The 16,696-nt window shown below is 41.5% G+C and overlaps 1 long non-coding RNA gene across 5 annotated transcripts in view; it reads right to left on the reverse strand.

Moving 5' to 3' along the window:
• Positions 1-16,696, reverse strand: part of LOC135275754 (uncharacterized) — a 201,871-nt gene that overhangs the window by 100,791 nt on the left and 84,384 nt on the right. For 4 of the 5 annotated variants that reach the window (XR_010343325.1, XR_010343324.1, XR_010343326.1 and 1 more), the window contains one exon: positions 14,279-14,358. The exons of the other annotated variant lie outside the window; for it this stretch is intronic. This is a non-coding gene — a long non-coding RNA (uncharacterized LOC135275754). The remainder of the gene's footprint in view (positions 1-14,278; positions 14,359-16,696) is intronic. 5 annotated transcript variants of the gene reach the window in all.

The following is a 16,696-nucleotide window of genomic DNA, read 5'->3' on the forward strand; positions in this document are numbered from 1 at the left end:
AGCATCAATCAAAAGATTCTGAATAATTGTCCTACTACAAAAGATGGGTATCAGAAGAAGTAGAAGCTCAAAAGTTTTAAACAGACATTCACCAAAGAAGACAAGGAAATAACAAATAATGCTCAAAGCCAGCTTGTCCAACCTACAGCCCACAGGCCACATTTGGCCCAGGACAGCTTTGAATGCTGCTCAACATAAATTCACAAACTTTCTTATAACATTATGAGATTTACACACAGAATTTTTTTTTTCAGCTATCAGCTACCGTTAGTGTTAGTGTATTTTATGTGTGGCCCAAGACAATTCTTCTAATGTGGCCCAGGGAAGCCAAAAGATTAGACACCCCTGCTCTAAAGCATTTAAATTATTCAGAAAACACAAATTAAATCCAAAACGTAGTGCCACTACACATCTACAATAAACACTAAAACCTAAAAACCTGACAACATTAAAAGTTGACAAAGATGAAGAGTAATGGTAGCAATACGTTTATTGCTGGCAAAAATGGGAAAGTGTTGAGCCACTTTGGAAAACACTTTGGCAATATCCAATATGGCACAAATACATCTATTATCACCCTGCAATCCTATTTGGAGGAATTTATTTTAGAGAAATGAAAATGTATGTCCACACAAAGACCAATATGTAACTGTTTATTGATAATAACAGAAAACTGGGGAGAAAAAAACAAATATCCTTGCACTGATGAATGGATAAACAAATTGTGATACCTCCACACACTGAAACACCACCTTGCAATAAAAAAGAGCAAACTACTAATGCATACAACAAATAGATGAATCTTAAGTGCATTTTTCTTTTTTTCTTTTTTTTTTTTTTAGATGGAGTCTCTCTCTGTCACCAGACTGGAGTGCAGTAGGGCGATCTTGGCTCACTGCAACCTCTGCCTCCCGGGTTCAAGCAATTCTCCTGCCTCAGCCTCCTGAGAAGCTGGGACTACAGGTGCATTCCACCACCCCCAGCTAACTTTTTTATTTTTAGTAGAGATGGGGTTTCACCATGTTGGCCAGGATAGTCTCAATCTCTTGGCCTCGTGATCTGCCCGCCTTGGCCTCCCAAAGTGCTGAGATTACAGGCGTGAGCCACTAGGCCCAGCCTTAAGTGCATTTTTCTAAGGGAAGGAAGTCAGAACCAAAATGCTGCATATTATATGGCTGCATTTATAGCTTATTCTGGAAAAGGCAAACTCAACAAACAAAAAACAGATAAGTGGTTGTCAGAGATTAGATAGGAGGGAAAGGCTGACTGCAAAGGGGCAGCATGAGGGGATTTTGGGGATGGTGAAACTGATCTGTATCACAATAGTGGTGGCAGATACATGGCAGATAAGAGAGCCTTTCTTTTTTCAGAGAAAGAAGTTACAAATAAGGAAAAGAAGAAAGCTAAAATTAGTTCTGTGGTGGGTTGTTTGTTCGTTTGTTTGTTTTTGAGACAGAGTTTCACTCTGTTACCGAGGCTGGAGTGCAGTGGCAGGATCTCAGCTTGCTGTAACCTCTGCCTCCCAGGTTTAAACAATTATCTTGCCCCTCAGCCTGCTGAATAGCTGGGACTACAGGCACCTGCCACCACACCCAGCTTATTTTTGTATTTTTAGTAGAGATGGGGAGTCAACATGTTGGCCAGGCTAGTCTCGAACGCCTGACCGCAGGTGATCTGCCTTCCTTGGCCTCCCAAAGTGCTGCGATTACAGGGGTGAGCCACCGTGCCCAGCCCTGTGGTGCTGCATTTGAATTAAAGGTATCCATGTGAACTCACAGGGTGTTTTTCAATAGATAGTTAGATAGATTGATAGGTACAGGTTTGTGTGTCTACATGGGTTAATACATATTCATGTAGTATTCTCAAGCTCTTTCCATGAAGATGGCCTAGAAGCAATGAAATCTCAGTAACAATGAGCACATCCTTGTGCCTAGACCTTGGTTTCTAAATACGATTCTTTAATAAAAGGTGACAGGGCTTCTTGGATAAGTAACTAATTCCTGGGTTGAGACAAGAAAAATATATGATGAACCTGTAACATCTTGTGGTGCTAGAAATAAGAAAGTGATGAAGAAAGGATGGGGTCTTGTCAAAATGACATAAGAACCAATCTGAGAAAGTGCCTAGTAGCCCAAACTGGAACAAATTGAACAACAAAGAAAACAACAATAGTGTTAGATTACAATCAATCTATTAAAATCAGCATCCATGAGACCATACAGGTATAAATAAATAATTGAATAAAGAATTCAGTGGCAGACAAGGGACGGCTGTTCTTTTAAAGAGAATTTCAATTAATAAATGCAAAAGAAATGAAGAGGATGGAAAATAACCAACAGTAATCATCATTGATGAAATCCACTAATGCATAATAAAATTAATTGGCAAAAGTTTGAGGGGAAATAGGATATTTGAATATGGAAAATAACCAACAGTAATTAAAGACAAAATTCACTAATGTATAATAAAATGAATTGGTAAAAGCTTGAGGGGAAATAGAATATTTGAATACTCTAAAGGTATATCCCCTGATATATATGACATAAGGGAAGATGGTAAGTTAATTTTGGAGAAACCCAAGTAGACCTCAACCAAGTGTCAAAATTGACATCACCAGTAATAAGACACATTACTATCACGTACCTTCTGATGTAATATACTCTGAAAGGGAGCATCACCTCTGTGGTATTCCTGCCAAAAATGCATTACCTCAACCTAATCATGACAAAACATCAGGCAAACCCAAATGGAGTAATACTTTACAAACTAACTGACAGGTACTTTTCAAACACATCAAGGTCTTGAATGAAAAACAACAACAAAAAAAGACTAAGGAACAATACGGTTTTCTCAAGGAGTCTTGACACCTAAATGCAATATGGGGACCTGGATTGGAAAACATGACTGAAAAAATTGAATAAAGTTTGTAGTTTACTTAGTGTTGGTGTACCCATGTTAATTTCTTAGTTTTAATAGCTGTATAATGGTTATAGAAATTTTTCTAAAAAGATTCACGTTTCATATTTTTAATGTATAAAGCAGGCCTATTTCACATATCTCCAACACATCTCCAACTACTACATTTTAAAAGTTGGGGGACTGTCTGGGCAGTCCCTTGTAATCCCATGCCTGTAATCCCAGCATTTTGGGAGGCCGAGGTGGGCGGATCACTTGAGGTCAGCAGTTCGAGCCCAACCTGGCCAACATGGCGAAACCCTGTCTCTACTAAAAATACAAAAATTAGTTGGGCGTGGTGTTGGGCACCTGTAATCCCAGCTACTCGGGAGGCTGAGGCAGAAGAATTGCTTGAACCCAGGAGGCAGAGGTTACATAAGCCGAGATCACACCACTGAACCTCAGCCTGGGCAACAGAGTGAAACTCAGCCAAAAAAAAAAAAAAGTTGGAGGACTCTCTGTATTTGCAATTTTCTGAAAATTTAAAAATATTTTGAAATTAAAAGTTTTAAAACCTGTAATTACAGACTCTTTAGAAAATAACAGTAGTGTTTAAGGTTAGGGAAATTACTCTTAAATGCCTTGCGTTATCAAAAGGAAAAATGGAAATACAAGAACTAAAAACTTTTCATGTGGGAGACTAGAAATATACACATGAGCACATATATCCAACAAAAAGTGACGTGTATAAGGATAAAGGCAAATGTCAATAAACTGAAGAAAAACAGAAGTAATGCTGAATGAATCAAAAAGAGAAAAACACGAGTACAGAAGTCAGAGTCTGCAAAAAGGAATATTGCCATGTATAGCCATTTGTTGCTATAGATGGGGACAATTTTTAAAACCCTAAACAAATGCTACATATTTTTATTTCAATAAAGAAAAATGCTTTTTATTTTTATAAATAAAAAAATTCTAGGAAAACATAAATTATAAAAATTGACACTAAATACATAGAAAATTTAAAAGCCTAAGAACGATAGAAAAAATAGTAAAGAAAGTTGTTCAAGACCTATCCATACAAAGAGGCCTAATTTTAAGCAGCTCGAGAAATGAATTCTGTTGGGAGCTCATAACCAGGGTTACTTGGGTCTTCTCCACAAAAATAAATAAATAAATAAAAATTTTTAAGAAATAATTCTGATGGGCCGGGTGCAGTGGCTCATCCCTATAATCCCAGCACTTTGGGAGGCCAAGGTGGGTGGATTGCTTGAGGTCAGGAGTTCAAGACCAGCCTGACCAACATAGTAAAATCCCACCTCTACTAAAAATACAAAAAATTAGCTGGATATGGTGGTGTATGCCTGTAAACCCAGCTGCTCAGGAAGCTGAGGCAGGAGAATCGCTTGAACCCAGGAGGCGGAGATTGCAGTGAGCCGAGATCATGCCATTGCACTCCAGCCTGGGTGACAGAGCGAGACTCAGTCTCAAAAAAAAAAAAAAATGAATTGTGTCAAGTGTTTAACAGTTACCTTTTATGTCAATTCAATGGTTTCAGAGCATCAAAAAAGATAGAAAACTTGTCAATTCATTTTCTAAGATAAGAAGATTCTGAATGCAAAAACCCGAAAAGAATAAAAATTAACACGTTCATATTGCATATATGATTACTGTCTCGCAGAGTTTCGATTCCCACTTGAGGAATTTCGTTCAACTTCTTTCAAGTTTGGAGATTTCCAAATACAGCAAACAGAATAAAAATAAGTTTTATAAATGCCAGAGTCATTCTGTTGTTTCTGTGTTATCTATTTCACATTCACTTCAAAGAGAGGGTTCATCCATTCCTCGTTATTCTCTGACACATGTGAGGAAGCTCCTGTCTTCTGAGGCTTTTCCAAGCCTCACTGCTTCTCTGCCTTTACACGTTCATACCAGCCGCTCTTCTCTATTTGTCCCTTGTACTATGCCTCCCCTTATATCTCTTATAGGTGTTCTCTTAAAATATGAATTAATCAGATAGTCTAGCCATATTGATTTTTAGAGATATCTTCCTCTTTTCTTCATTAAAAATCATTTGTAATTATATTGTCAAAATTTAATTTCTGAAAGCATTTTATCCTTTCTGGGTTATTGTCCCTTATAATGATTCAGGTTTGCAATAAGAGGTCTTTCTTCCCTAAAGTATTGGAAATTTGAAGACCTAGAAAGGAGGATTCCCATCTAACTGTGTCTAGGGCCCCCTCCTTTGGGGTTTGTGAGATGACACGCTTTCATTCTCCCAAAGCTCCTTTCAATTCTACTTAACCCAGTGATTCTGTCCAAGCTGATGAGACTAGCAGTTTCACTATACTTGCTTTTTAACTTGTCAAAAAGTAGTATAGCCCCAAATCTCAATTTTAAAAAAAATTTATGTTTTGTATTTTTAATGTATAAAGCAGGCCTAAGCTAGCATCCATTTTTCTTTCATTCATTAACAGGGTTTAAAAAGTCTGGAAATTTAGAGAGCCTAACTAGCCCTTGGGATCGGCTCTTCAAAACTAATCAAGCTCAAGTGACTGTTTTTACTCTACCAGTTTTACAGTACCTTGTAGACACTTCTGATGATCTAAGAGACATAAAAAAACACAGTTTTGCCCCCACTGGGTTCCTTAGAGAGCAGGTTTATCACAGAGGACTGGGGGGATTTCCATTGATGATTCTTTTCTTTTTTTTTTTATTTGAGATGGAGTTTTGCTCTTGTTACCCAAGCTGGAGTGCAATGGCGTAATCTTGGCTCACTGCAGCCTCTGCCTCCCAGGTTCAAGTGATTCTCCTACCTCAGCCTCCGGAGTAGCTGGGATTACAGGCACCTGCCACCACGCCCAGCTTATTTTCTGTATTTTTAGTAGAAACGGGGTTTCACCATGTTAGTCAGGCTGGTCTCGAACTCCTGACCTCAGGTGATCTGCCCACCTCGGTATCCCAAAGTGCTGGGATTACAGGTGTGAGCCACTGCGCCCGGCCAAACAATGATTAAACATGGAGGCAATTGATCAAGTCCAAACCAATGGTAGAGTGGTTCTCTGACATCCAAGCACAGAAAGTCAAGCCAACCAAAGGCCTTCATTGTAAAGCTGCATTGCTATCCTTGCTGGGGAGAAGCTGCAGTAAAACAGCAGGGCTTCTTCAAGAGAAATGTGAACGCCCTTGAGCATCTAGAGGGAAAGACACAGAGGGGCGACTTCCCCCACTGTGTTCAGCCACTGAGCTGAACCAGGGAAGAAAATTACCAGTATGCCCCAGTATCATTTTTCCTCTTGTCTTCTTCCTCTCCTGGCTTGCATTTCAAACAAGTTGCTAAGTCCTTAGTGGGGTTTTAAAGAAGTTTTTCAAAGTACAAGGGCAGTGGGCGGTGGGGGGAATGTTAAACTTAACATATCTGTGTACCCGCTGTCCAGAATTAGCCAATGTTAATGTTTTGCCATTTCAGCTTCATTTTTTTTAAATAATAGAGATAAATATTATAGGTAGAGCACCTTTTATTCTTCTCACCAATGCTATTCCTCATCTTTTCTGGAGATCTCTCTCTCTCACACACACACACACATGCATACCCATATATGTATATATGAACAGTATGGACAATGTTTTGTGTTTTTTAAAGTCTACATAGAGGTTTAATATAGCACATCTCTCTCTTTTTTATCTCCTTCTTTCTCTGTCTGCCTCTCCTGTCTTTATTTCTCCTCTTTGTATAACATATATATAATATATATTACATATAGAGTACATATATAAATATGCATATTGGTAAACAATGTGTATAATGTCTTTTGATTTCATTAAAATTTAAATAAATTTATCATATGGAACACATTTCTCTCTCGACATTTTTTTTGAGTTATTGGGTTTTTGGGGGTTTTTTGGAGATGGAGTCTCACTCTCTGGCCCAGGCTGGAGTGCAGTGGCACGATCTCAGCTCATTGCAACCTCAGCCTCCTGGATTTAAGCAATTCTCCTATCTCAGCCTCCCAAGGAGCTGGATTACAGATGTGCACCACCACATCTGGCTAATTTTTGTATTTTTAGTAGAGATGAGGTTACACCATGTTGATCAGGCTGGTCTTGAACTCCTGACCTCAGGTGATCTGCCTGCCTTGGCCTCCCAAAATGCTGAGATTACAGGTGTGAGCCACCCTGCCTAACTCTAATGGGCTCTTAATAGAAGTGGTCCTGTGTGGTTAGTTCTGCTTCTGTGTGCCCAAGTCCTGCTAAGCCAACATTTTGTTCAGAGTATTTATAGTTATGTTGATGTATTCAGTCCTAGTTCACTGGTTTTTCTTTCTTTGTTGTATTCCACAGCAGGAGAATACTATAATGTATTTATTCATTCCCTCGTTGAGAAATATTTCTCGTTTCCAGTTTTTTCTATCACAACAGTGCTGTGGGGAACGTGTCCTCTAGAACACATCTGTGAGAGTCAAGCGTGCATATCTAGAAGTCAACTTGCTCATCTGAAGCAGTGGAGGCAGGCAGGCCGCAGGCTGGGCAAAGCCAGAGGACAGAGACTGCGGGAGGTGAGCGTCTGAGGTAAGGGACCCCAGGTTGAATCAGGGATAAACGCTGGAATAGGCTGTAAGCAGGAATGAGACGTCTGGCATTTTGTAATTTCTGGACAATTCCTCTTAAATTCCCTTTCCCTTCAGTAAACACGATGAGAAACCACTGCCCGCCATGTGTGTGGTCTCCGTGGCACACAAGAGTGGGGGTCACAGCCAGGACAGGGAGAGGGGAGCCCAAGAGCCACCAGTGTCCAGGTGCGGCCGAGCAGAGGGGGCAGCCCGCCCTCTACTGGCCTCTTGGTGGAACTGCAACACCGAGGCTCTGAGTCCGAACTCCAGCTTAGAGATGGACACCTCGCACCAAGGAAAACGTCGTGGACAACAAGCATGTCGCCTGGCAGCAAACAACATAGCGCCTTTCTCTATCTGGAAATCTCATTAGAAAGTGGGACGCAGGCAGCTGAAAGCATCTTCTCAGCCAACTAGAAATGTTGCAAAGAAATGATTTTTGAAAATGATTGCAAAAACAGAATTGGCAGAAGCATTATCATCACCTCTCCTGCTTGTCTGGTGATTCTCCGTTTGTAAAAACCCTTTCGCTCGTGTCATCTCATAATACCCGTATGAAGTATTGCTTTCCTCCTTTGCAGAGGAATGCTGTCTGCCGGCATTCCTATAGGGTACATTACACACCCGCAGTGCTGCATCTTCTCCCGGCTTTTTCTTCCGTCTTGAGACCTCTGTTGCATCCAACCCAAAGGCCGTAGAAACTGCACAATAAACGGGAGAAGTCTTTGTGACCGTCATTCAGACACAAGCTGGTCCCTGTCACTGTACGCTCAGAACTCCCGAGAGGACTGGAAGCCAAGGTCTCGAGCCACTCACTGCACTCTCAAGGAACCTATGCTAGGAAGACAGAAGGAGGGCGAGGTCTCCTGCATTCATGGATTATTCACATGCGCCTGCACGCGACCCACGCCATTCCTTGCTTTATAGCACTACTGGAGAGTTCATAAAAGAAGCAGGCTTTTCTTCTCAGCAGAGTTGAATGCTTTGCAATCGCAAGATAATAAAGGAAACACGGGGTAGCGTTGGCTGACTGCAGCTTTTCCTGATACCTGCAAGTTAACCTTCTGACACCAAAGTCATGCTGCCATTTGAATTGACCCAGCCAGGCTGGAGCTAGTGAAACAAGCTCAGTAGCAACTGAAGTAAAGCCCTCTTGTCTTATCCTGGCAGAGGTGGTGAGCCCCTTAGCACCTTGTCAAACACTAAATTTAATCCCAGTTTTATTTTCAAATCACTTTTTAAAAATGCACTAACCATTAAGAGATAGGGGAAAAGTTCCTTTTAAAATGATTTATGATGTGTTAACAGCTAGAGAAAACCCAAACAATGTCTCCATAAAGACTCACGATCACGTTTTTAATTAAGGGCCACAACTTTTAATGGAAGGCATAATATACCCATTCATGGCAGGACACTGGGCTCCTCTGGGTAATTCAGCAGTCAAGCTCAGGGGAGGAATAACCATTTTAGGTTCACACCTCAAAGTCTTCTGTTAAAGAAAATAACAATAAAATAAGATCGCTTGAAAACTCTTGAGTTTGGGAATTTTAACCCAGAGAAAGGGCGCATTCTGCTCAATTACAGGGATGCTTGTTCCTGGTTCTGGGCCCACAACAGCCCGCTCAGTGCTCTGAGTGCCTCAGACACCCCCTAAGTCTTAGCAGGTAAGTGGGCTGTGCTCAATGCACCCTGTGTGTGTGCTGCCTGGTAAATTCCTGCCGGTACCCTGGGGAGGCTCCACCCCCTGAGAAACACACTGTTACTTACTGTCTCTTTCTCAGACTGGACCCTTAAAAGCTTTTTCTTCCTTAGCTTTTTTATTTAAGACTGAAAGTTAGCAATTTAGGAGAACAGAGTGCTGTGTCCTTTTGTATGACCCCGCAAGGACATATTAATTGTATCAGGCATCACTTTATCTGTTGTTTGCCTATGCCAGCTTCACTCACTTTGTCCTGGCAACAGTGAAGTAAGAATATGAAGTGAGAGTATCATTATCCCCGTTTACAGATGGGGAAAGTGAATCTTGGAGAGGGTAAGGAATTTGCTCTTGTCATTAAACAGTACAAGGGACTACAGGCTGAGGCAGGGTGGGTGGGAGATGGGGTTCAGGATACCCCAAAACATGACACATTCACATTTGGGAAAACATCAGAAACAGGAAGATCACTTTCTCCTTCTCCTGCCCTTCTCCCCCAACCAGGTCCCAGGATCCTCAATCCACGGGTACCCTTTCTGTGTCCAGAGGAAAGAAACTTTCTTCTCTCTGAAGACACAGGGCTACAGAGAAGAATCTGACCAAACAGGCCTTGCTAAGTTCCCCTGAGTTTCTTACAAACTTTTAAAAAATCCAATCACACTTCTCCAGGACGATTCAATTCTCCATCACACCAAGCATTAAAAATACACAGGTTTGGCCAGGCGCAGTGGCTCACGCTTGTAATCCCAGCCTTTTGGGAGACCAAGGTGGATCATGAGGTTAGGAGTTTGAGACCAGCCTGTCCAATATGGTGAAACCCCGTTTCTACTAAAAATATATATATATAAATTAGCCAGACGTGGTAGCCCACACCTGTAGTCCCAGCTACTCCAGAGGCAGAGGCAGGAAAATCTCTTGAACCTGGGAGGTGGAGGTTGCAGTGAGCCGAGATTGTGCCACTGCACTCCAGCCTGGGCAACAAAGTAAGACTCCGTTAAACACACACACACACACACACACACACACACACACGTTTACCTGTTTCTTTGTGACTTCCTTTCTGATTCCCATGTCACATAAATTCATTAAATAAATTTGTTCTGCTTTTCTTTTGTTAATTGTCTTTTGTCATAGGGGCTTCAGCCATGAACATAGCAATGGGTGGGTTAGGAAGACGGTTCTTTTCCCCTATGTGGGCTGGCGATATAGATTCCCATTCTTCCCCTCAAGCAGTGTTAGGTCTTGTTGGGAAAGTGGGACTTGGGCACACCCCGAAGCAGAACTAACCACACAGGACCACTACTACAAGAGCCCATTAGGGCCAGGCACAGTGGCTCACACTTGTAATCCCCAGCACTTTGGGAGGCCAACGCAGGCAGATCACTTGAGTCAGAAAATCAAGACCAGCCTGGTCAACATGGTGAAATCCCATCTCTACTAAAAAACACCAAAAAAATTACCTGGGCATGGTGGTGTGTGCCTGTAATCCCAACTACTCAGAAGACTGAGGCAGGAGAAACGCTTGAACCCAGAAGGCGGAGATGGCAGTGAGCTGAGATCATGTCTCTGCACTCCAGCCTGGGCATCAGAGTGAGAATCTGCCTTAAAAAAAAGGAAACTAATGGGATAGATACACGGCACCGCTTAAGTTGAGAGAAAAGAACACCTGCCCCTGTGTTTAAGATAGAGGGGGGGATTCAATGTTGACCTTGGGACACGCAGTTTCCAAAAGCAGAAAGAGGTGTCAGAACAAAGTAAATTATATAAGCCAGTGTTTGCCTAACTTTTGCCACCTTCTAGATCTTTGCTATATCCACATATCACCTAGAGGCTCCAGGTGTCACATTCCAAGACACTTTATCAGTACTTAATATTTTTCTTAAAACATATTACCTTTAAAAGAAAACCCCTTAAATCTAGTTTTAAAGGAAACTTGATATCCATATTACAAGGAAGACAAAACTCCACCTCCATCCTCTTAGACTGGACCCAAGAATTAAATCGACATCCAAAAGACTAGCAGGAGAAAAGTCCAGGCATGCTAAGTTAGCTGTATTGCATTTCAGAGACACTGTGTTTTTTTACAAATGGAAGGTCTGTGACAAATGTGAGTCAAGCAAGTCTGTCTATGCCATTTTTCCAACATCAGGCCATCAGGTGCCTACTTCTTTAGCATCTTTTAGCAATAAGGTTTTTTTTTTGTTTTTGGTTTTGGTTTGGGTTTTTTGTTTTGTTTTGTTTTGTTTTTGAGACGGAGCCTTGCTCTGTCGCCTGGGCTGGAGTGCAGTGGCGCGATCTCAGCTCACTGCAACCTCTGCCTCCTGGGTTCAAGTGATTCTCCTGCCTCAGCCTCCTGAGTAGCTGGGATTACAGACGTGCAACAATAAAGTATTTTAAAATTAAGGTGTTTACATTGTTTTTAGACATAATTCTACTGCACAGTTAACAGGCTACATTTTAGTGTAAACGTAAATTTTATATACACCAGGAAACCAAAAAAATTCCTGTGACTTGCTTAATTGAGATATTTGCTTATTTCAGTGGTCTGGGACCCAACCCACAATATCTCTGAGGAATGCCTATATATAAATTTATTTAATACAGATTTTATGTGGCACAGAAGCCCTCCTAAGGAAAAGAAGACCCAAAGAAGCAGTTATGTGCTGAATTGAACAAAGAATAGTAAGTTGTAAAGAAGCATCTGAAATATGTGGGGAAATTTAAAAGATAAGTTAGTGTAAAAGAGTCTTACAGAATTCTTTTAGTCTCAGCTTTATATCCTTAAGGATAAGCATGCTCTTTCTTCTGGTATGGGCAGGCTGTCTTTCACATGGGAACTGCATCTTTGGCTTTTGAAAAACAGCACGGGTCAGGTGTGGTGGCTCATGCCTGTCATCTCAGCACTTTGGGAGGCCAAGGCGGGCAGATTACCTGAGGCTGGGAAACCAGCCTGACCAACATGGAGAAACTCTGTCTCTACTAAAAATACACAATTAGCGGCATATGCCTGTAATCCAAGCTACTCAGGAGGCTGAGGCAGGAGAATCGCTTGAACTTAGGAAGTGTAAATTGTGGTGAGCCGAGATCGCTCCAATGCACTCCAGCCTGGGCAAAAAGAGCAAAAACTCCATCTCAAAAAACAAAGTAACAGCATGAAGGTCAGAGTGATGTTCTAGTATCTGCTGTACTTCAAATGTCTTTAACTTACATACTCAATATGCCAGAGAGGTATATTATGGGGTGGCATGCTTTTAACTCCTTCACTACTGCAATTTGAAAAGTAGAAACACATGGTCAAAAACCCAGAAGTAGCCCAAAATAGCATATGGGATGAAAAAACAAAATAATGCTCTTAAGTTAAAAATTGTATTTAGAAAAGAATGCTAGAATACTCCTCAAAATGAAAAAATCTTGATAAGGTAACACGAAAAATCCCCACCACATACAACCAATTATAGAAAACAGTATGGGTGTTCCATCAAAAACTAAAAGGAGAATTACCATCTGATTGGCAACTCTACTACCGAGTATATACACACAGTAAATTAAATATATCCAAAGGATACCTGCATTTCCATGCTCATCACAGCATTATTTACCATTGCTAAGATACAGAAGCAAACTATGAATCCATTGATCGATGAATGGAAAAGAAAACACGGCATATATACGAAATGGAATATATTTAGCTTTTTATTAAAAAGAAGGAATCCTGGCCAAGCCCAGTGGCTCATGCCTGTGATCCCAGCACTTTGGGACGCTGATGTGGGCAGATCATGAGGTCAGGAGATTGAGACCATCCTGGCCAACATGATGAAATCCTACCTCTACTAAAATACAAAACATCAGCCGGGCATGGTGGTGCATGCCTGTGGTCCCAGCTATTCGGGAGGCTGAGGCAGGGGAATTACTTGAATCTGGGAGGCGGAGGTTGCAGCGAGCAACCTGCCACTCCAGCCTGGCACCACTGAACTCCAGCCTGGCGACAGAGCAAGACTTTGTCTAAAAAAAAAAAGGGATCCTGTAACTTGCTACAACGTGAATGAACCTGGAGGATATTACGCTAAGTGAAATCAACCATCAACCAGGCACAGAAAGACAAATACTGCATCATCTCACTTATATGTGGAAGCTAAAAAGGTTGACCTCATAGCGTAGGAAGAAGAATGGTGATTATCAGACGCTGGGAGAGGGGTGTGGATGGGAAAAGGGAAATGTTCATCAAAGGATACAAACTTTCAGATAGACAAGAGGAATAAGTTTTAGTGATCTAGTGTGCAGAACGGTGACCATAATAAATAATAACACATTGCACATTAAAAAATTGTTAAAAGAGTACATTTCAGGTATTTTCACCACCAAAAAATGATAAGCATGTAAGGTGAAGGATAAGTTAATTAGCCTGATTTAATCATTCCACAATGTAAACGTGTATCAAAACATCATATTGAACCCAGTAAATTTATACAATTATTATTTGTCATTTAAAAACAGTCAGATGTGATGGCTCACACATATAATCCCAGCTACTCAGAAGGCTGAAGCAGGAACATCACTTGAGGCCAGGAGCTTAAAACCAGACTGAGCAACACAGTGAGACCCTTTCTCTAAAAAAGTAAAAAAAATAAAAATTATCCAGGTGTGGTAACACACACCTGTGGTCCCATCTCCTTGAGAGACTGAAGTGGGAAAATTGCTTGAGCCCAGGAGTTGGAAGCTGCAGTGAGCCATGACTGTACCACTGCACTCTTGCCTGGACAATAGAGTGAGACCTTGTCTCTTATAAAAATAATATTAATTATTTAATATTAAAAATTCAATTAAATAATATTAATTAATTGAACTTTTAAATAATTTTTATTGTACTTTAAGATCTGGGGTACATGTGCAGAATGTGCAGGTTTGTTACATAGGTGTACACCTGCCATGGTGGTTGACTGCATCCATCAGCCCGTCATCTACATTAGGTATTTCTCCTAATGCTATTCCTCCCCTAGCTTCCCACCCCCTGACAGTCCTAATGTGTGATGTTCCCCTCCCTGTGTCCATGTGTTCTCATTGTTCAACATCCACTTACGAGTGAGAACATGCAGTGTTTGGTTTTCTGTTCTTGTGTTAGTTTGCTGAGAATGATGGTTTCCAGCTTCATCCATGTCCCTGGAAAGGGCATAAACACATTCCTTTTTAGGGCTGCATAGTATTCTATGGTGTATATGTGCCACATTTTCTTTATCCAGTCCATCACTGATGGGCATTTGGGTTGGTTCCAAGTCTTTGCTATTGTGAGCAATGCCACAATAAACATATGTGTGCATGTGTCTTTATAAAAGAATGATTTATAATCCTTTGGGTATATACCCAGTAATGGGATTCCCAGGTCAAATGGTATTTCTAGTTCTAGATCCTTGAGGAATTGCCCCCCTTTCTTACACAATGGCTGAACCAATTTACACTCCCACCAATAGTATGAAAGCATTCCTCTTACATCCTCTCCAGCATCTGTTGTCTCCTGACTTTTTAATGATCGTCATTCTAACTGGCATGAGATGGTATCTCAATGTGGTTTTAATTTGCATTTCTCTAATTTTTTAACTATTAAAAAATAGCCCCTAACTCAAACATGTATTAGATTCCTCTTTTGTGTTTCCAAGAGGCTGAGCTGCATGGGCACTTTTGGCACAGGCCCAGGGTTTCCTTGGTTTACTGTGGCATTATTTCAGAGGCTGGTGCCACCATGCAGGCTAAGCACACTGAGAACGGTCCACTCGCCAGCATTCATTTCTGTGTGGTGTCTCCAAGAGAGCGAGCTCAACAGTCTTTTCTCATCACTCTCCCCCACAGCAGAGTCCGATAGTCCCAGAGAGAGGGCTGAAGAAGTTTCCTGGGTATGAAGGGAGTACAGCAATGGTTATTCATTCTACTGGTACTTCCAAAAATACCATGGAAGAAAGTTTGGTTACAGGTTTAAAATATTGATGAGCATGGGCTTACACCAAGCCTGGGATGAATTTGTTTGCATAAACTGGATTGCCACGGCTTTGCCTATTTTCACCTAATCTTAGAAACACCAGTAGAACCACACAACACTTGGACTGCAAGTTATATTGCTTTTTCTTTTCTTTTTTTCATATTTTTATTTATTTATTTATTTTTGAGATGGAATCTCACTCTATCGCCCAGATTGCTGGAGTGCAATGGCATGATCTTGGCTCACTGAATCTCCACCTCATGGATTCAAGCAATTCTCTGGATTACAGGTATGCGCCACCACACTCAACTAATTTTTGTATTTTTTGTAGAGACGGGATTTCACCATGTTGGTCAGACTGGTCTCGAACTCCTGACCTCGTGATCTGCCTGCCTTGGCCTCCCAACGTGCTGGGATTACAAGCATGAGCCACGACACCCAGCCTATATTGCTTTTTCTAATCCACATTAAAATTAATACCTAGCAGTTCATGTTCAGATAGCCTGTCATGATTGGTTTGGGTGTCACATTTTTGGGAAATATTAGAAACCAGTTCCGAAGGAGAATCCTCCACTTGATCTTATCCCAAAGACTCCATCTGTACTTCCCACTGTCTGATCCAATTCTTCTTTTTTGAGACAAAGTCTCACTCTGTTGCCCAGGCTGGAGTGCTGTGGCATGATCTCAGCTCACTGCAACCTCCATCTCTTGAGTTCAAGTGATTCTCCTGCCTCAGCCTCCCTAGTAGCTAGGATTACAGGTGTGTGCCACCAAGTCCAGCTAATTTTTTTTGTATTTTTAGTGGAGACAGGATTTCACCATGTTGGCCAGGCTCATCTCAAACTCCTGACCTCAAATGATTCACCTGCTTCAGCCTCCCAAAGTGCTAGGATTATAGGTGTGAGCCACCACGCCCCACCCAATTACTTCTTCTTGGAAGGTGCAGGACTGTCTTGGCATATTCAAAGAGCAGCACTCATTTGGCCCCAAGCTAACTGCATCCACACCTTTTAGTCCACTATTCTCTGAGAGGTATATTTGCCAGGTCAATATTGCCCTAATCTTTGGACCTGAGACGTGTGCACTCTTTCACCCTGCAGGCAACCACAGAGTCTCAAGGCCAGGAAAAAAAATAGTTTGAAAGTAAAACTGATATGATTCTTTTTTTCTTTTTTTTTTTTGAGACAAGATGTCACTCTGTTGTGGAGGCTGGAGTGCAGTGATACAATCACAGCTTGCTGCAGTTTTGAACTCCCGGGCTTAAGCGATTCTCCTGCCTCAGCCTCCCTAGTAGCTGGGACTCGGCACATACTACTGTGCCCGGCTAATTTTCTTTGTTTGTTTGTAGTGATGGGGTCTCACTATGTTGCCAGGGCTGGTCTCAAACTCCTGGGCTCAAGGGGTCCTTCCATCTCGACCTCCCAAATTGCCAGGATCACTGGCGTGAGCCACCTCCTCACCTCGCCTGGCCTGGGGTAAACCGATGTGAAAGTAAAAGGAGTAGGAACAGGGGCATTTGATCATGAT

Source organism: Aotus nancymaae, unplaced genomic scaffold, assembly GCF_030222135.1.
Source record: "Aotus nancymaae isolate 86718 unplaced genomic scaffold, 86718_ANA_hifiasm-v0.15.2.pri h1tg000018l, whole genome shotgun sequence".
In the NCBI taxonomy this organism is placed as follows: domain Eukaryota; kingdom Metazoa; phylum Chordata; class Mammalia; order Primates; family Aotidae; genus Aotus; species Aotus nancymaae.